Here is a 21535-nt window from a genome sequence, read left to right as displayed (position 1 = left end):
ATCTTCTGTGGGCAACCAAGGAATGCAGAACGAGCATCTAAGCTCCGGAGAGCAGCAGGAGGGACCTGAATTGAGCCTGCTAGGTAAATATAATAAGACATTCCCTGAAAATAAGACCTAGCACCTATTTTTGGTCACAAATTAATATAAGAAGGGTCTTATTTTCAGGGGAAACACTGTATACGTATATGTGTGAGTGCAAATATGTATATTTGTATTGGCCTCTAAAATAAATAAAAAGTTAAAAAAAGACTGAATTCTAATTGCAAGCTAGGGTGAAAGCTTAAAGTCTAATATAGATAGTAAACTTTCGAAAAATAGTGATTATCATTCTAACAAATAAAATGGGGATTTTAGTGTGACTCAGTCATAAATAAAACATGCAATGCATAACGGTATAACAGAAAACAGGCCAACTGTACAGCTGTCAGAAATATTTAGACAAAAGTGTTTTAGACTTTTGACGTGCAACAGGACAGCTATAAAATCTATTCTAAATGTTTCAATACCAGTCTACTGACACTCAGAAGATTCATTGGCCATAGGTTTTCAAAGATAAATCCAAAAAGTGTGGGAAAGAGTCACAATAAATGAAACATGCTGTAGTAGAAAGTATTTGATAGAAAGATTTGCCAGATGCATTTGTATTTACCATTCTGAGAAATGTTTTCCTGATTATGACTGGAGATAAAATCCAATTCTCTTCCATTCTCTGTGAATTTTTCATATTGAAACTACAGAAATCAAGCTGTACATTTTTAAAGTGTTTGCCAACCAGATGTACAGGAGCTACTTAAGTCTCCCCTGCTCTCTACAAGTGGTTCCCTAACGGTTGGCAACTATAGATACTATTGTTCGCCAATGACATCATGGATCTCATATTAGTACTAAAGCCTGGCACCAGAGTTAGCCCATATCACTGCCAGTCACTATGAGGCCAAGAACTCAGGATCAGGATCATATAGCAGGCTTTTGGAACTACATTTGGCACTACAGAACTGGGCTTGAACAAGAACACTGCCATATACATTCAACATATTTAGCATGAAAAGTTTCTGTTTTGTTTTTCAATTTGTTATCTAGGCGGGTGCCTGGAGTGGCAGCATGGCAGTGTTGTGTTCAGGGGGTTATACTGAAATGAGGGCATTTTTTTGCAACTGCCTAAGCCTTTGCTTTGCAATTTGGTCACTCAAAGGTGCTTTTACATGGAACAATTATCATTCAAACAAGTGAAAGTGAATGATAAAATTGGTCAGTCTAAACGCAGCCAACAAACGAACAATGAAGGATAATGGTTTACTTTTCGTTCGTCATTCATTTTAAGCAGGCATAAAAATAATCACTGGCTCGTTCACTTATCGTTCAGTTTAAACAGCGCTCATTTAGTTCCTCTCATTTGCTTATAGAGCGAATGTGTAAGACTTAACGATTCTGAGTGATTCTCATTTTAACAAGCGAATGATGTATCTGTCTGTTTAAATAGGCTGAACGAGAGCGAATGAGCTAGAAATGTCCCTCACTTGTTTGCTCATTCAAATGATAATTAGCTCATCTAAAAGGACCCTAAGGTACAAGATAGAGTCTCTTCTGCTGGAGCTTAATTGAGGCCTCAGAGGGAACCTGTCACCTCCAAACAGCATTATAAACTAATTTATGGTGCTGTTCAGATAGGTGATGAGGAGACTGGGGATGTATGTTTTATACTCACCTGCCTTCTCGATCCCGTGCTGCTCCCCGGTGAATATCGCACATGGTGTGAACATCTGACATATCTCCAATTGCCATGCAGCACTTTTCCATAGACTTCTATGGGAGAGTATGCACATAGCAACCTGAAAAAAGTCAGGGGAACCTGATTTAGGGTCCTCTTACATCCCTCGATGTGAGCTGTTTAAGAGCACTGTTCATGTAGTCTTCACACAGGCCAATTCGGAATGTATGAGGGACAAATGATCGTTCATTGCCCATACTGTTTCATCACTGTTAGCAGCACATCCTCCATTTACATGGGAAGATATGCTGCCAACAATGATTATTTTAGATGCCACGTCAAAGATGCAATTATCCAATAAACGAGCCTTTGCTCATTTGTTGGGTAATTGGCAGAAATTTATATGGCTTGAAGATTTTGCAAACAAACTTTTTTCCCCCCCAGGCTGTGTAAAAAGCCCTTTAGGTACCATGCTGACTCATAACTATAGTATTTATTGGCAAACCATGGAGGTATTTAAAGGGTAAGCCCACTTTGTATGTCTTATAATGTAAGTAAGAAGATGACCAGCCTAATATATTGCATTGCCTTATTTTGCTTCAAATGATCTTGACTGCATTTTAAAATAGTTCAAAGCTGCATTAACATGATTCGAAACAGTTAACAAGTTTGTTGCCATCTTTAATAGCTTAGATTGGCTCACATAATGCAATGAGATAGTTAATTTTTCTCATATCATATTACCGTACACCGTCTGATGTAAAGAATACCCATAGTAGAAGTGTGTTGATATTGAGCCAGCAAGGAATGCTGGAAGATTTCAGCTCTGAGGACTATGGAATTGTGGAAGCAATTGTGGAGTAAATTCCAGACTGTAATTTAGGAATAATTTGAGAAAAGCAATGCAATGTATTTATAAATTTACTCATTTAAAGTTACATGTACATTACTTCTACTAAAACTGTAAAGTGATATTCAAAGGTGGACACATACACTGTAAGGTTAGTGGCTTGCTGTAAGCTACAGTAAAGTGAGTGAGTTGCTATTACTAATTACAGTGCACAGGTAGCCAATATTGCTGTACAACGCAGGTAGAAGAAAATGTCCTGTTCTATGAAGTGATTTTGAAATTCTTAAACTTTCATTAGATGAAATTGTAATATAAATCTAAAAATGTAATCTAAAAATTCATTTCAGGTTCATGTGGTATCTATTCAAATATCAACATCTGATAGGACTGGTGTAGGGAGAATCACTTTCCCATTTCAGAATACTATATGTATAAACATGTCTCATGGTCAATAGATTGCATGAAATGGAAACAACAAAATAAACTAAAAAGGGAAGGCAGCAATCTAATTAAATTTAATCAATTAAAAGCTAAAGCTAATAATGAATTGGGGCTTGCAACAGAGGCCAAAAGCAATAAAAAGGATTTTGGGGGTATGTCAAAAGCAAAAGAAAAGTCAAAGATGCTATTGGATGCTTACAAGATGAAAATGGTGAATTGACTAAGAATGATGTTGAGAAGGCCGAACTTTTAAATTCGTATCTGTTTTCTCTCGGAAAGTATATGGAACATCAACTGATCTTCCCTGTGCTATTGGGGTTAATAAAAGAATGCCGGCTATCTATAAGCAGAGAGAGGGTGGGGGAACACTTAGCTAACTTAAATTAATTCAAGTTTCAAGGTCCAGATGATATCATCCTAGGATACTAAAGGAAGCAGCGGAGGTAATTGCTGAACCACTCGCCATAATCTTTGAAAATTCCTGGAGAACAGGAGAAGTCCCAGAAGATTGGAAAAGGGCAAATGTTGTCCCTATCTTCAAAAAAGGGAAGAAGGTGGATTCAGGAGCTATAGATCTGTGAGCCGGGAAAGATCTTTTAACAAATTATTAAACAGCATGTATGCAAGTGCTTGGATGAGAATGGAGTAATTAACCAGAGCCAGCATAGGTTTGTAGCAAACAAGTCATGCCAGACGAATCCAATTTCCTTCTATGACAGAATCACTGACTGGGTTCATCAGGGAAATGTGGTGGATCTTGACATTAGTAAAACATTTGACAAAGTATCTTATACTATACTTATTAAAAAAATAACCAAATATGGGATTGACAAGGCAACTGTTAGGTGGATTCACAACTGGCTGAGTGAATGTACTCAAAAAGTGGTCATAAATGGCTGCACATCCAAGTGGAAGAATGTATCAAGTGCGGTGCCACAAGGCTCTGTCCTAGGCCCAGTGTTGTTCAACATTTTTATAAATCATTTGGAGGAGGGAATTGATGGGAAACTGATCAAATTTGCTGATGACACAAAGATAGGAGGGATAGCTAACACTAGAGAAGAGAGAGAGAATTTAAAAAGATCTAGAAATGCTTGAACAGTCAGTGGAGACTAACAGAATGGTATTTAGCAAGGAGAAATACAAAGTTCTACTTCTGGGCAAGAAAAATGAAAAAAGCACATACAAAATGGGAGGAATTGGGCTACGCAGCACATGTGAAAAAGACTTGGGTATACTAATAGATCATAGACTGAACATGAGTCAACAATGTGATGCAGCAGCCAAAAAGGTAAACACAATTCTGAGATGTATTAAGAGAAGCATAGAGTCCAGATCATGTGAGGTCATTATCCCCCTCTACTCTTCCTTAGTCAGATCTCATCTGGAATACTGTGTCCAGTTCTGGGCACCCCACTTTAAAAATGGCATAGACAAACTGGAGGAAGTTCAGAGAAGAATTACCAAGATGGTGAGCGGTCTGCAAATCATGTCCTATGAGGAACGGTTAAAGGATCTGGGAATGTTTAGCTTGCAAAAGAGAAGGCTGAGAGGAGACTTAGTAGCTGTCTACAAATATCTGAAGGGCTGTCGCAGTGCAGAGGGATCAGCCCTATTCTGTAATGGCTCTTTACAGGTGAATATTGTTCAGATTCTCACATTCGTTCCGTGTAAACGCATGCAGCAACTGAACAAGAATTGTTTAGTCATTCAGTTTTAGCATGCAGAAGACTGAACGACATTCTATTAAATAAATCTTGTTATTTGTATAGCGCCAACTTATTACACAGGGCTTTGAGGTAATTTTTTTATTTATTACCCCCCACCAAGCTGGGTACTCATTTTCCTGACTTTGGAAGGATGAGTTGACCTTGAGCAGGCTACCTGAACCATTCGCGGTTTGAACTTGCAACCTTCAGGTTGTGAGCAAGAGCTACACTCTGCGCCACACAAGACTCATTCACTTTTGAGTGACTATTTGTTTACTCTGAAGAGAGGTGGGGGAAGGGGAGAATGCTCCCAGGTCGCTCCGCCTCCATTCTGGCAGCGCTGCTCACAATACGCGTTGTGTAACAGCACAGGAGTAAGCATCACTGGAATGAGCTATTGGGCATCGTTTGCCTGACAGCTTGTCCTGTGTAGAAGGACCATAAGGCTGCTTTCAAAACTGCATTAGTTTTTTTCCCCAATTGTTTTCAATAGGGTTTCATTTACTGTCATTCCCTTGGATTTCAGTTTTTTTTTGGATAGAAAAATAGTGCAATCTACGGTATATACTTTCCATTCCAAAAAAAAAACTGCTTAATGCTACATCAATCACAGTTTTTTTAATGCATACAGTTTGCAGACAGAACATTTGGATTATGCATAGCCTTTAAAGGCACCCTTATTTTATGCAACACGGGCTAACTGGATCCAGTTTCGGGCCTCACCAGCCTTAGATTTGTGACTAGCTAGCGGGATCGTTTCTCCCTGATCCTCATGTCACCATATGACTCTCCCGTTGACCCTACAGGGTCGTACTGTGTTCAGTGAACCCCAGCCTGCCGGAAGGCATAACTAGTTTCCACCCCCTCCCTCACCTGCTATTCCCCCTTTCCTTATTCCCCCTACCCTTTTGCTCTCTTCTTCCTGGTCTTTCTCACCTCCTCTTTAATCTTTTCTTCTTCTTTCTTTCACTTTCTTTAGCATAGGAGTTTCTTGTTATGTTGAATTTATGGATGAAATATTTGGCTTCATAGTCAAGGGGCTATAGATTGTCTGTATTGATGTCATCTTATGCAATCATGTACATGTTGAAAGAAGAATTTGCAGCTTGAATAAAATTCTTTTGAACCATAAAGGCACCTTCATAAGCTTCCTGTCTGCAGAAACGCAGCATATGGTCAACATTAATATGTGACCAAGTACATATATACAAAACACGATATTATTAATTTATAGGAAATAGTTTAATTATAATCAGTTTCTAAAAGTCTATGCTTGTACATTGATGGCATCAGGTAGTCAGGGATGTGGTGCGGCCATCTTTGTTTGTCCAGGACCGGAGGGTTGCTTTAAATAAAAATAGAAAAGAGGCCACATTCCTTAATCAGTCCATCCCTAATTTAGTACAGCAAGGCCAGATTTCCCACCGTAAACCAAAGGACAAGGGGCAAGAATTAGGTTTCAATTTTTGTAGCATATATGCGTAGATAATGTAGACCTGGACATTCTGCTGCATGGGTTGCTTCTGGTTAGTGTTGCTGGATGGTGGTGCATAGCCTAATAGCTTTAGTAGAGTGTTTTGACTATATTCTCACCCTAATAGCCAAGTGATAATTACCAGACATTATGCCAGTCGCCTATTAAGAGCAATAATACCAGTTATAGTTTGATTATATTGGCTGCATGCTTGGTACGTATCAAGCAAGATTGTAAAATGTAATGGCTTTTGGAGACTTTAAAGCTATTAGTCCATACTGTGTATGTAAGTGTGTTATGCCCATAGAAACAGAGATATAATCAGATATTGTTTTCTCTGTCATGTAACAGAAACCTGTATTTCAGCATTGCCTTTTTCTGTGGAGAAGGAACTATTTGAACAAGAGGACATGACCTGGGGTTAGATGAGAGGTGGAGGAAACGTATCAAAATATTACGTTGTACAAAGTCTTATGGATGAATGGAATAGCCTCGCAGCAAGGAGAGACTGGATGTTTTAATTCATCTACATTGCCATTGCTCAGTAATACATTGTGTTGAGCTATGCTGTCAGAACCATCACAGCAATGAAAACAGTGCTACAAAAGTAAGAAGAGATTATCCGGCTGCCTGGATAATGTGGGTGGATCTGGGCAGATGCCAGAAGTAAAGAAGGAAAATCAGAAGGAGGAGGAAAGTAGTTAGAACATGAAAGTTATGTTTATCTCTTTGATATTCTCACCCTCCAGCATTTAGAAACGGACGAGCATTGTACTTAACGACATATATATCTGGATGACAGAAAGCTGACAATGGGGGAATGGAGTTGTAGCTTTGTAGTTGCTCTGGACAGGTAACTGCTATATAATAATAATAAGAAACATTCCTGGAATGAACTTGAGACATACAGAGTTTCCATATGTTGCATAGAAAGCATTGAAATGTGACATCTATACTCTGAATTGCATACAATTATGTTGGAGATTTAAAACAAAATAACTTGAAACGTGCATTTCCAATACGGCATAAAAATGTTCTTTAGTGACCAGAGGAATTTTCTGTTTGTACAAAAAGATCAATTTCACATTCCGACTGTCAAACTGCACTTGTATAACCTAAACTTAAAGAAAGGGATTAAAAATGTACCAGCTGGAATAAACGTATCATTCTATTAATTAAAACATGCGTTCAAACATGTGGCCAAATGTGAGGAGGTTCAACAACTACTAATCTAATAATAACAAATAAGCCAAAAATAAAATAATTAGTTTCTAAAATCTAAACTGTTTTTGTTGTCCATAATAATCAAAGAGTGCTCGGTTTTCATTATTTGAACTGCTCAAAAAAAAAACAAACTAAGGCCGGATTCACACGGATGTATTTGTGCGTGCAAATGAAACGTTTGCGCACACAATATGTGGAAAATAGAGCCCATTGATTTCAATGGGTTTGTTCACAATTGTCTATTTTGCATATTTTGCAAGTGCATCACATTATGCCTTGTGTGGCACAGAGTTGTAAGTCAGCAGCTAATACAGTCCTAAGCTCTCACACAATCTGAAGGTTGCAGGTTCAATCCCCAGCCACTGGGCCCATACATCCAACCCAACCCCCCTGAAGCTGGCAAAACAGGCACCCAGCTTGATGAGAGGTGATAAATAAATTTACCTGAAAGCGCTGCAGAATAAGTTGATGCTATACAAATAACAAGATTTATATATTTATTAAAAAATGCAGCATGCTCTATTTTTCTGAGCATTTGCGCAGAAAGGAAACACATCTGGCAATTTGGCCATTTCAATGGTTTGGAGCATCAGTCTGTAATTTTTGGGGGGCACACATCTTGTGTGTGCAAAAAGTACAGTAAAGTACGCTGATGCGCACACAAGTATGCAGCTTTCATTCTGCAAAAACTTGCGCAAATACGCTTGTGTGAAGCCGGCTTAAGAATTGGACAAAATTGGTTGCAATGGCCAGTTTTTCTGTTATACAGTATTGGTAAATGAGGTCTATGGCTCTAAGCCCGGTGTCAGCTGACAGTGTAATGGTTCTTAGGGCTTCTTCACATGGCCGTGTTTTAGTCCTGTTATGCAGCCGTCATAATCATGGCCGCATGACGGGACGAAACAAAACCATTGGTTTCATTTTCATTAGCGATATTCTTGCCTGTTAATAGTACGGACGAGAAAAGATAAGACTTGCCCTATATTTAACTACATGCAGGAAAGATGGGGCATGACCTCTGTAGCAGCAAGCGTAGTTGTGCATATGCCCATGTATTTTTGCCTTTATTGTGCTGTCGAATTTCAATAATGCTATGATTTTCTTGCTTATATAGATGCAGTATCTGCAGTTCCCAGTGTTTGCAGAAAAAAATAATGACAGCTTGAGGACAACATGTTTCTTCCAAGTGACTGGGTGCGAACAGCAGTCTAGTACCTGTGTGCAGATATGGCATATAGCCGATTCATTTTAATAATAATTGGAATATATTAATTGCAGGAGAACGGATTTTCACCCATTTATGAGTTAAAATGATGGAAACTCCGAAGCACTTTACCCAGCTCCTTTACTTGTATAGCCAAATTGTTGAAGTCAGGGAGAAATTCATTTGTCAAAAGTAATATCTAACAGATATATAAAAATATTGCATTAAATAAAGAAAATGTCTAGTCAAAAATAACAGTACACTTGCTCCGTACTCTGTAAACGCAAATATTATGTTACAGAGTGGAATTATGGCTGGCTAGATAAATGCAATAATCTGTCAAAACCAAAATTTAAATTGTCAAAACAACGCTAGATTAAAAGAGCAATTAGCTTTATTCCAGGTCCGGGCTGGTTATATGCTTTTAAGAGCCTTTTCCCATGAGTGCTTTATCTGTGTGAAAACTGCTCCATTGTGAGTTAGCTTTGATCTGTAAAGTTTCAGTTTAGAGGGGAAAACAAGAATATATGAACATTACTGTGTATGTTTTGTTCACTTTAGGTAAAAAATAGGTAGTTGTATATTGAAAGCCAAACATTATAAAAATGACTGATGCTACAACCAAAAGCCCATATATAGATCTTTATGTGTTCTAAATAATGTTAAGGCCTCGTTCACACAAGGGTAACTGCGTGAAAAAAAAACATTTATGGACGATTTCCCATAATCAAGCCACAAGCTTAATTAGCGGTGAAATTGCCCATTCACACAATTGTCAGTTGCATGTCTCTGAAAATGAGCGCTGCAGGTCCAAGAGGGGAGAGAGAGCTGAAGAAAAGCCCGGGGGGAACCCCCTTTTCTGTGGGGCTTCTCTTCATCTCAATGCTTTCACGTTCAGTGATAAGGGGACTCCCCGCGGAGATGAAGAAATCCTCGGCCACAGCTGTCACAGCTGTGGCAGAGGATCGCGATGCTCCCTGTATGTCAATGGGGCTGCCGCCGGCCCCATTGACCAAAGGTGAAACCCCTGGATGTCACAGCCGCAGCAGGGGATAATGGGCAGCGCACTTTATGTGCGCATAAACGCTGCCAGGTGCGGTTTTTTTTTCAGCGTGACCCCGCTTCGGTTACGCAAATTTTTTTACGCATGTGTTTTTGCACACATAAGTTCGCACATAAAAACGCCCATCTGACTGAGCCCTAAGGCAGACAACAATAATCTTATTTCATTCTTTTTGCCGCAAAACAAATATTGAAAGACTTGATGTTGATTATCCTGGGTAGGCAGATGAAGAAAGTCTGACACATCCAAAATTCCATAAAAACTTCGTACTTGCTGAATTACAATCAATACAAGAGACCTGCCATGGTACAGTGATCAACCCTTACGCGTTTCTGAAATGCATAAGCGTTGATGACTGTACTGCGGCACCTCTCTTGTACGGATTTTCACATGGTATAGTAAAGCAAGAAGTTTTTATGGTATGTTTGATGTGCCAGACTTTCTTCATCTGCCTATGTTTGTCAGGCTGATCATCGACAGCTTTCTTGTGCACTCCACTTATACCCTGGCTAAGGTACTATTGTGAACCCCAGCATGGTGAGCTTTTTCTTGGGACTTAGACTGCCTAGTGTACCCAGTAATGAAGAAATGTAAGAGAGAAAGACTGGGGATGTTATTGGAGCTATGATCAGCAAGAGAACGGAGTACAAAGAGGAAAATATATAATCTTAGGTACCTTGTATTAGTCCAATATCTGTTACCATACTCATCTTCCATACTCATATTATCAAAATGTCAAATTATGCAAATAAGACTAATGCAGACTTAATAACACATCACTGTTGCTTTAAAATGATGAAAATATATCTAATATAAAAGCCCAATATGGTGGCAGAACTGCTATCTGTCCCACAGTCACTATTGTCCCACAGTCACTATCTCTCTCCCAATTCAATTATTTTCTGAACCTGTACATCTAGCCATAGCCATAAGATAGTTGCCTATCTACCCCTTATTTGTTCACATACCTCGTAGACCTGTTGACGTTTTCATTCTTGCTCATATGTTGTTTAAGGCATGCTGTGAATTTATATACCAAGGTAAGCTATTAAAATTGGAGTGGGTAAATATCTTAATATTTGTCGGTTGATATTAATGTTCTCCAGCCAATAGTGCTGGATTCCTGGGAGCATACCAAAATAATCAACAGTTATATTAATTCGTACAACCAGACAATGAACAATCTGTTAGTTTACCTATTACCTCTAACAGAAAATTATTCCGGTTTCCACATAGCACAATTTTAAAAAACTGAGATCAAACAACATAATACGTAGCTAGTATGAAATATTTCTAATCAATGTAATTATTACAGATAATAGAGAAGCAGAATTTTCAAAGACTTGTGTTAACAAGAATTATTTACAGTTATACTACAAAGGATGTCATCACTAACCAGGGATTGCAAAAATATACACTATTAATGAAGAATATATATTACAGTGGCCCCTTCAGATACTGCTCAGTCAGTGAGCTGCTATAGGAGTCTATTGGTTGGTAATTTAAAGGGGTATTCCAGTTTAAACATTCCCGCTACCCGCAGAATAACTATCTGATTGTAGGGGTCTATCTGCTGGAAGCGCCGGTCGGACAATGTGGAAAGCATAGGTTGTGCAGGCGCACTGCGTTTCATTCATTTCAATGAGAGTGCCAAAGATTCCCGATACAAGCACTCTTGAACTTTTGGTGCTGACATTAAAATGAATGCAGGTCTGTGCGCCTGCCTAGCTGGGTTTCACAAATAAAATATGAAATTTGGTTTAACTTTTCGGCTACATTCAGATGTGGTGGATTTTCTGTTGATTTTCAGTAAGGATTCTGCCCTAAAAATATGCAACAAAGTACAATAAATGTAAACATTTTTTCAAAGCCCCTTTCACATGTTGTAGATTTTTCAATAACAAGCTTTTAATAATTAGCTAGTTTTAACAGATCTTTACGGTAGATCTTGTAGATAATATGTATATACAGATGTATAAAGACAAGACCGTATTCTGTAAATCTGATCGGAGCTGTTAACCCTTTAAATGCTCAATTATCAATGTACTGACCCATACTATAAAGTTAACATTTCAGTACATTGTACGGTACATTACATAGCACCACTGAAAATACAACTCATCCCACAAAAAACAAGCCCTCATACAGCTATGTTGATGGATAAATAAGAGAGCTATGACTTTTTAAATACGGGGAGGAAAAAACAAAAATGAAAAAAAAAGCCGTGTCATTAAGGGGTTAACGCTGTATGTAATGTGTGATTTTGTGTGTTCATCTTGCTTCTGATTGTAAAGTATTGTAGAGTATATTGGTGCTATAGAAATAAGGATTTATTATTCTATCTGTTTTTCCTTTTCTGTACGATAAACCTCAACAAGGGAAATGTTCACCATCCAGTCTATTGGGTATGAATTACTAATAAGACAGCTGCATCACATGCACACCATATGTGTTTATTTTGGGGGTTGGTCATTTGTTTTAATCCTATGTAACAGAAATCTGTTTTATTACAAATCTCTCCAATGAAAAGCGATCAAATAAACTGTTGGAAAGATTTTGCATAAATGTCGTATTTTCTTTTTTGAATCAGGTTACTTGAATAATTACAGAATAACTGCTCATTATAACCAAGTCTTCTTCAAATCTTCAAAAATATGGCCTCATCCATGCTGCCATATCCAGCGTCAGGCAGTAATTCACCAACATGGGCTCCACCAAAGATCCAACTATAGCGTGACAAGACACAAGTGGGCACAGACATATTAATACTCTTTACTGATACAACAGTTTTATATTAGCAGTAATCACGGTGTCGATGGCACATAGATACTTGTGAAGCATACCTGATAGAGATGAGCGAGCGTGCTCGAGAGAGTATTGCCTTTTGCGAGTACCTGCCGGCTCGTCTCAAAAGATTCGGGTGCCGGCGGGGGGCGGGGAGCGGTGAGGAACAGGGGGGAGATCTCTCTCTCTCCCCTGCTCCTCCCTGCTCACTCCCGCAACTCACCGCTCTCCCCCGCCGCCACCCGAATCTTTAGAGACGAGCGGGCAGGTACTCGTATAAGGCACTACTCGCTCAAGTAATTTGCCTTAGCGAGTACGCTCGCTCATCTCTAATACCTGACAATAGTGGATGGCTGTGATTGGCTCATCGAGCGCTGGCTGTGATTGGCTGCTGGCGCTTGATTAGCTAATCACAATGCTCACTTTGCTGGAGGCAGGGTATTCAAAACCCCATCAACAGAAAGAAGCTGAGATGGCAGACGAGGAGGACATTGCAGTTTGCCGCAGTGCTGCCGGAGACCATCGGGACACCGGGAACCAGATGAATATTGATTTTTTTTAATGCGGGTTAGCTAGGTCTTATTTTCAGGAGAGGCCTTATATTTCAAGCCGCCTCTGAAAACCGGGGCAGGTCTTATTATCAGGGTACATCCTATTTTCGGGGAAACTAGGTAATAGATATGTATCGCAAACGCAAGTAACATGCGCACATAAAAACGCCTGACTGAGGCCTTAGATAGTGTCTCTTGTTCAATAACAGTATGGCGGTAATATTTAATCACTGTGTGGTGGTAATGCCTGGTCCCAGTATATATTTTTTTTCTGTGTTTGTGTGTGACGGGGGAAGCAATATACTTTAGGACTTGTGCTCCAGATGCTCTATAGCAGTGATGGCGATCCTTTTAGAGATCGAATACCCAAACTGCAACCCAAAACCCACTTATGTATTGCAAAGTGTCAACGTGGTAAGGGGCAGAAGTTATCACGGCGTATAATTTTTACCTCGTTCTTCTTAAAAGGACAGGGATGTTTCAAAATAGACAGGGTGCAGATTTTGACTGCTTTTGGATGTGGAAATGCTACGGAATTTGCTGCAGAAATTTCCACTGAGGACATTCTGCAGCATTTCCGCCACGTGTAAACACACCCCATCACTAATAGTGACCCCCCCAGAGCAGCCCCAGTGGTAATAGTGACCCCCCCCCCCCAGAGTGGCCCAAGTGGTAATAGTGACCCCCAGAGTGCCCTTAGCAGTAATAGTGACCCCCTAAGAGCGGCCCTAGTGGTAATAGTGACCCCCCAGAGCAGCTCCAGTGGTAATAGTGACCCCCTCAGAGTGGCCCCAGTGGTAATAGTGACCCCCAGAGTGCCCTTAGCAGTAATAGTGACCCCCTAGAGCAGCCCCAACGGTAATAGTGATCCCCCCCAGTGGTAATAGTGCCCCCCAAGAGTGACTCCAGCAGTAATAGTGATCCCCAGAGAGGCTCCAGTGGTAATAGTGACCCCAAGAGCAGCCCCAGCGGTAATAGTGACATCCCACAATGACCCCAGCTGTAATAGTGACATCCCACAGCGGCCCCAGTAGTAATAGTGACATCCCACAGGCACCCCAGTAGTAATAGTGACATTCCACAGTGGCCGCAGTAGTAATAGTGCCCCTCCTGAGACCAATATACTTACCCCCACCCCCTCGTCAAAGTGCCGCTGCTCCTCTGCTCGGGCTGCTGCTGGCGCTGATCCCAGGTGCACACTGTAACGTCAGTGTGCTTTCAGATGCCGTCTGCCCTCTGCTCTCGTGGAACCATGGAGGAGACGTCAGGGGAGGGGGGAGGAGGATCCCAGCTGCAAACTGACGTCACAGTGTGCGCCTGGGATCAGTGCTGCTAGCGGCGCCATTGAGTGAATACCAGCAGGAGAGCCGCAGCACCCCTGACGGTATTTACTACCGTGGTGAGCAGCCGCTGGCTTGTGCCGGCAGGGGGAACTCTGAGTGCCGGCCCTAGCATGCGTGCCATAAGTTCGCCACCACTGCTCTATAACCTTACCAATGCTCCCGGAGGCAGTAGGGTTCAGCACTGAAGCACTCTGTATACTGCTCCTGAATTCACTGACTGTGACATGGTATTGGTAGAATTTTTCAGAATCTGGGGCCCCACTTTTAATTTTACCCAGGACCACACTATGTCTTAAACTGGCCCTGAATTTATGATACAGTGAATATCCTCCCTTCTGCGCTGTGAATTCCACTAGCTCAGTCCTACGCACCTAGGTCTCACTACAGGCATGCGCAAAATTGTTTCCTGGCTCTGCTGTCTCCGTTACATCACCGCCGTCATAGTGCCAGAGGGAAACAGTAAACATAATATACGCTGTATACAGTATCTGTCTGCTGTTTCAGCTCACAATTTAAAAAAAGGGAAGCCAAATACTTAAGGCGTACCACTGCCCTTTGGCGACTTGACTGCTTCTGCACTGTGAATTCCACTAGCTCAGTCCTACGCACCTAGGTCTCACTACAGGCGTGCGCAAAATTGCTTCCTGGCTCTGCTGTCTCCGTTACATCACTGCCGTCATAGCGCCAGAGGGAAACAGTAAACATAATATACGCTGCATACAGTATCTGTCTGCTGTTTCAGCTCACCATTTAAAAAAAGGGAAGCCAAATACTTAAGGCGTACCACTGCCCTTTGGCGACTTGACTGCCTCTGCGCTGTGAATTCCATTAGCTCAGTCCTACGCACCTACGTCTCACTACAGGCATGCGCAAAATTGTTTCTTGGCTCTGCTGTGCGTTCCGTAAGCGAATTCAGCCTCCAACCACAGGCCAATAAGCGGCACATTTAATTACAGCGTTCTGTTTCTGCTCTACTCGTAATACACCATGCTGAGGGGTAGGGGTAGGCCTAGAGGACGTGGACGCGGGCGAGGACGCGGAGGCCCAAGTCAGGGTGTGGGCATAGGCCGAGCTCCTGATCCAGGTGTATCGCAGCCGACTGCTGCGGGATTAGGAGAGAGGCAAGTTTCAGGGGTCCCCAGATTCATCTCACAATTAATGGGTCCACGCAGTAGACCTTTATTAGAAAATGAGCAGTGTGAGCAGGTCCTGTCGTGGATGGCAGAAAGTGCATCCAGCAATCTATCGACCACCCAGACTTCTACGCCGTCCACTGCTGCAACTCTGAATCCTCTGGCTGCTGCTCCTCCTTCCTCCCAGCCTCCTCACTCTATTACAATGACACATTCTGAGGAGCAGGCAGACTCCCAGGAACTGTTCTCGGGCCCCTGCCCAGAATGGGCAGCAATGGTTCCTCTCCCACCGGAGGAGTTTGTCGTGACCGATGCCCAACCTTTGGAAAGTTCCCGGGGTCCAGGGGATGAGGCTGGGGACTTCCGCCAACTGTCTCAAGAGCTTTGAGTGGGTGAGGAGGACGATGACGATGAGACACAGTTGTCTATCACTCAGGTAGTAGTAATTGCAGTAAGTCCGAAGGAGGAGCGGACAGAGGATTCGGAGGAAGAGCAGCAGGACGATGAGGTGACTGACCCCACCTGGTTTGCTAAGCCTACTGAGGACAGGTCTTCAGAGGGGGAGGCAAGTGCAGCAGCAGGGCAGGTTGGAAGAGGCAGTGCGGTGGCCAGGGGTAGAGGCAGGGCCAGACCGAATAATCCACCAACTGTTTCCCAAAGTTCCCCCTCGCGCCATGCCACCCTGCAGAGGCCGAGGTGCTCTACGGTGTGGCAGTTTTTCACAGAGACGCCTGACGACCGACGAACAGTGGTGTGCAACCTTTGTCGCGCCAAGATCAGCTGGGGAGGCACCACCACCAGCATGTGCAGGCATATGATGGCCAAGCACCCCACAAGGTGGGATGAAGGCCGTTCACCGCCTCCGGTTTGCACCACTGCCTCTCCCCCTGTGCCCCAACCTGCCACTGAGATCCAACCCCCCTCTGAGGACACAGGCACAACCGTCTCCCGGCCTGCACCCACACCCTCACCTCCGCTGTCCTCGGTCCCATCCAGCAATGTCTCTCAGCGCAGCGTCCAGACGTCGATAGCGCAACTGTTTGAGCGCAAGCGCAAGTAAGCCGCCACGCACCCGCACGCTCAAGCGTTAAACGTGCACATAGCCAAATTGATCAGCCTGGAGATGCTGCCGTATAGGCTTGTGGAAACGGAGGCTTTCAAAAACATGATGGCGGCGGCCTCGCGCTACTTGGTTCCCAGTCGCCACTACTTTTCCCGATGTGCCGTCCCAGCCCTGCATGACCACGTCTCCCGCAACATTGTACGCGCCCTCACCAACGCGGTTAATGCCAAGGTCCACTTAAAAACGGACACGTGGACAAGCACAGGCGGGCACGGCCACTATATCTCCCTAATGGCACATTGGATGAATTTAGTGGAGCCTGGGACCGAGTCAGAGCCTGGGACCGCTCACGTCCTACCCACCCCAAGAATTGCGGGCCCCAGTTCGGTGCTGGTATCTGCGGCGGTGTATGCTTCCTCCACTAAACCACCCTCCTCCTCCTACGCAACCTCTGTCTCGCAATCAAGATGTGTCAGCAGCAGCACGTTGCCAGCAGTCGGTGTCGCGCGGCGTGGCAGCACAGCGGTGGGCAAGCGTCAGCAGGCCGTGCTGAAACTACTCAGCTTAGGAGAGAAGAGGCACACGGCCCACGAACTGCTGTGGGTCCACAGGGACTTCACATTAGGGAGTTGTACCTGCCAGTGTCTATGTATTAAAAACCCTGGTCAGACTGGGGCATGCAGTGTGGGCCGAAGCTCACCTGCATTAAACCTGACGTTACCTCAGCTGTGATGGGCAATGCAATGGGATATATTTATGTACCGCCGGTGGGTTCCAGGGAGCCACCCATGCTGTGGGTCCACAAGGACTTCACATTAGGGAGTTGTACCTGCCAGTGTCTATATATTAAAAACCCCGGTCAGACTGGGGCATGCAGTGTGGGCCGAAGACCACCTGCATTAAACCTGACGTTACCTCAGCTGTGATGGGCAATGCAATGGGATATATTTATGTACCGCCGGTGGCCTCCTGGGACCCACCCATGCTGTCGGTCCACACGGAGTTGTAACTGCATGTCTCCACTTCTAAAGAACCCCAGTCAGACTGGGGCATGCAGTGTGGGCCGAAGACCACCTGCATTAAACCTGACGTTACCTCAGCTGTGATGGGCAATGCAATGGGATATATTTATGTACCGCCGGTGGGTTCCAGGGAGCCACCCATGCTGTGGGTCCACAGGGACTTTACATTAGGGAGTTGTACCTGCCAGTGTCTATGTATTAAAAACCCCGGTCAGACTGGGGCATGCAGTGTGGGCCGAAGACCACCTGCATTAAACCTGATGTTACCTCAGCTGTGATGGGCAATGCAATGGGATATATTTATGTACCGCCGGTGGCTTCCTGGGACCCACCCATGCTGTCGGTCCACACGGAGTTGTAACTGCATGTGTCCACTTCTAAAGAACCCCAGTCTGACTGGGGCATGCAGTGTGGGCCGACCTGCCCACCTGCATTAAACCTGACGTTACCTCAGCTGTGATGGGCAATGCAATGGGATATATTTATGTACCGCCGGTGGGTTCCAGGGAGCCACCCATGCTGTGGGTGCACACGGAATTCCCATTGCGGAGTTGTACCTGCCTGTGACTATTTATAAAAAACCCCGGTCTGACTGGGGCATGCAGACACCTTGACAGAATGAATAGTGTGTGGCACATGGGTTCCCCATTGCTATGCCCACGTGTGCAGCTCCTGATGGAGGTGGCACAGGATTGGATTTCTCATTGCTTCTGTACAGCATTGTGGGCTATCGCCCCGCCCCTTTTAAAGAGGGTCGCTGCCTGGCCGTGCCAACCCTCTGCAGTGTGCGCCTGCGGTTCCTCCTCATGGCAGATGCACTTATAAATAGACATGAGGGTGGTGTGGCTATGAGGCCAGCGTCTGGCATGAGTGCAGCTGAAGGCTGCGCAGGGACACTTTGGTGTGCGCTGTGGACACTGGGTCGTGCGGGGGGGGGGGGTTGGGCAGCATGTTACCCAGGAGAAGTGGCAGCGGAGTGTTATGCAGGCAGTGATTGTGCTTTGTTGGAGGTAGTGTGGTGCTTAGCTAAGGTATGCCTTGCTAATGAGGGTTTTTCAGAAGTAAAAATTGTTGGGAGGGGGGGCCCACTCTTGCCGCTATTGTGGCTTAATAATGGGACCTGGGAACTTGAGATGCAGCCCAACATGCAGCCCCTCGCCTGCCCTATCCGTTGCTGTGTCGTTCCCATCACTTTCTTGAATTGCCCAGATTTTCACAAATGAAAACCTTAGCGAGCATCGGCGATATACAAAAATGCTCGGGTCGCCCATTGACTTCAATGGGGTTCGTTACTCGAAACAAACCCTCGAGCATCGCGAAAAGTTCGTCTCGAGTAACGAGCACCCGAGCATTTTGGTGCTCGCTCATCTCTAGTAACTTTATATTCAAACAGCATGTAGTAAGCTCCCCTTAGTGGTGGTTGCTGGCAACCAGAATGGTGGGGAAGAGTTTCTAAGCTAAATGTGCCAGAATTCTGGCAAAGAATGCACAAAAAACTGGCTTAAATGTCTTGTCTCAGTCCTAGCTTATTGAAAAGAGGTATGGCTTCATAGAAAAGTAGGCATGGCTAAAATATGACTCCATGTACCAAACTTCTACCAAAAGTTTGGCACATAATAAGCCAATTAATGGGTGGTATAAAATGAAACAAAAGTTATCTAAAGATGCACCAGATTTATTATCCACTATGCACCACTGTGATAAACTTGGCTAAATTTTAGACTGTCTGGTTTAAGTTTAGATTTTCTGCCTCGCTGTGTTCTAAATCTATCTATATAAGGGAATTTGGAGCTCCATATCACAAAAATGTAGTTCTGATCACTATCAAGATATATTACAGAATTTTGGACTCAAAAAGAATATGATGATAAAATGTAGAAATTCACTTATTAGTAAGGGCTGTGCAGAGGAAAACAACATTTTAGCTTGGCCTCAAGTTTGGGAATTTATGTGCCATTTAGTATAATACCAAAGGAAAGATTAAAAGAGTTGACTCAAAAACTTATGTAATTTATTTACATTTTTTGACAAACAAAATTTGCAACCAAATATATTGGCAGGTACTGGAGGCATACTAGGTCACAAGGTCACGGATTTCTGTCCATCTGGACTTACTTCAAACCGGTCCCTCGTCGGCAGGTATCGGAGGAAAATGAGGATCAGGCATGCCGGATTTCGGTTTGCCAGATCCTTTGTTGTGCTGGGAGATAAGGGTCTGCCAATGAGTTTCTTCATATATTTTCTCTATTCATGGACATAAATGCATTAAAATTCTGCCAGTTGCCATTGGAAAGCAATTTATCTGCCTGACAAGAGATCTAACAGTATAGCTCTAATTATGTACCGGTCATGTAAATGTCCACATTGCAACCAGGTACCGGTAGCTGGAACAGCAGCAGTGTCTCTCCATGCTGAACACATATGCTCAGCTGAACATCGAGAAGTTGGGGGAATAGCTGTTATCGATCAAGTATTCGGTCAACAGCCATCCTTCTTTATGGCCAGCCTAATGTATTAAATTCAGTGGAGAGAGAAAAATAGTGTTGATTTGGTAATTACATTTTCTTAAAAAAGCTCTGATTCACCCAAATAGCATCATTCGATTAATTTCTACATAAAATGTTCAGCAACTTGTAAAACCCATGGAAGAGATTTATTAATATTGGCACATCATCCAAGCCAGTCTCTGCCCAGTGCAGACTGTGCCACATTCAGCACTTTCTTCTAATCATAAATGGGTGGAGGCGTAGTATTCTGCAATATGTCTTCTATAACAATGCCCATTATGCCAAATGTTCATGGACTTGATGTTCCTAAATGCTATGACTCTTGTTGCTACTTGGTTTTGAATACACATATAACTAAATACTGTTATTATACAATACATGCAATTTTCTGCACATCATTTACTACTTTGCTTTGTTCTTCTACATGTTTAACTCTAATAAACTGAGTTTATGAAAATGTGGGTGGAAAGGTCACACTGGGTTCACTTCTGAAACCCTGCCCACTTTACCTGGCACGTCATGATATCGATTTTGTAGTTTCTTTTTTTAAACTAGAAAGCACTTATTTTGACTTGCATGATATTTTCTTCTCTTTTCAAATGCTATGCTGCAGGTTTCCAGTTACCAAGCCAAGCTGCAGTGTAGGAGATTGTATGACAGTTAAAAAGGTAAAGATACAAAGTTCCCTCATCAGAATTCTAGATCTTTATCCAAATCAGGAAATTTTTCTGCTCCCACCCAGATACACACGTCCACATAACAATGTTCTTGAGGGACCAGATACTGAACCCCACCAATAGTCTACAAAAAACACAAAGCAAATGGATAAACTCCTTTCAGATAATTTCCTGGAGAGAACCGGGGACTTCCTAAAATGGGAAAGAGACCTAGCGAGCCAATTCTCTATTAGCTATAAACTGGGCTATTAAATCCACGGCATGCGCTTCCCACCACGAACAATATTTTAAATTACTAATAAGATGGTACTACACCCGGACAGACTTGCACATCTCTTTACTGACACCTCGCCTCTATGTTGGAAAGGCTGCGGGCATAGGGGCATGCTTTTACACATCTTTTGGAGCTGCCCACTTATTTTTAGTCTATGGGCTTCGGTATTCCGTCTCTTGAATTTTCTCTCCCCCTTCACCCCAAATTAAAAGTAGTCCAGGTCTGGCCCTTTTGTTGCTTGGCACTGACACCCTCTCACTGAATTTCAGAACTATCACATGCCATGTTCTTCATGCTACCCATCTTATGCTAGCACGAAACTGGAAAAGCAATAGAATATCTTTCATAGAAGTTATCATACTGATAGTTTCAAACTGCTTATACGAAAAAATGCTAACAGTCCAGGGTGGGAAACTAGATGCCTTCACCAACAAATGGAACATATGGCTTAACTATTATCCTCCGTTAATCTAAAAAACCCTCCCTTATACCCCCATTCATCAAT

The sequence above is a fragment of the Eleutherodactylus coqui genome, chromosome 1, assembly GCF_035609145.1.
Source record: "Eleutherodactylus coqui strain aEleCoq1 chromosome 1, aEleCoq1.hap1, whole genome shotgun sequence".
NCBI classification, from domain to species: domain Eukaryota; kingdom Metazoa; phylum Chordata; class Amphibia; order Anura; family Eleutherodactylidae; genus Eleutherodactylus; species Eleutherodactylus coqui.
This window is presented reverse-complemented; position numbering follows the sequence as displayed.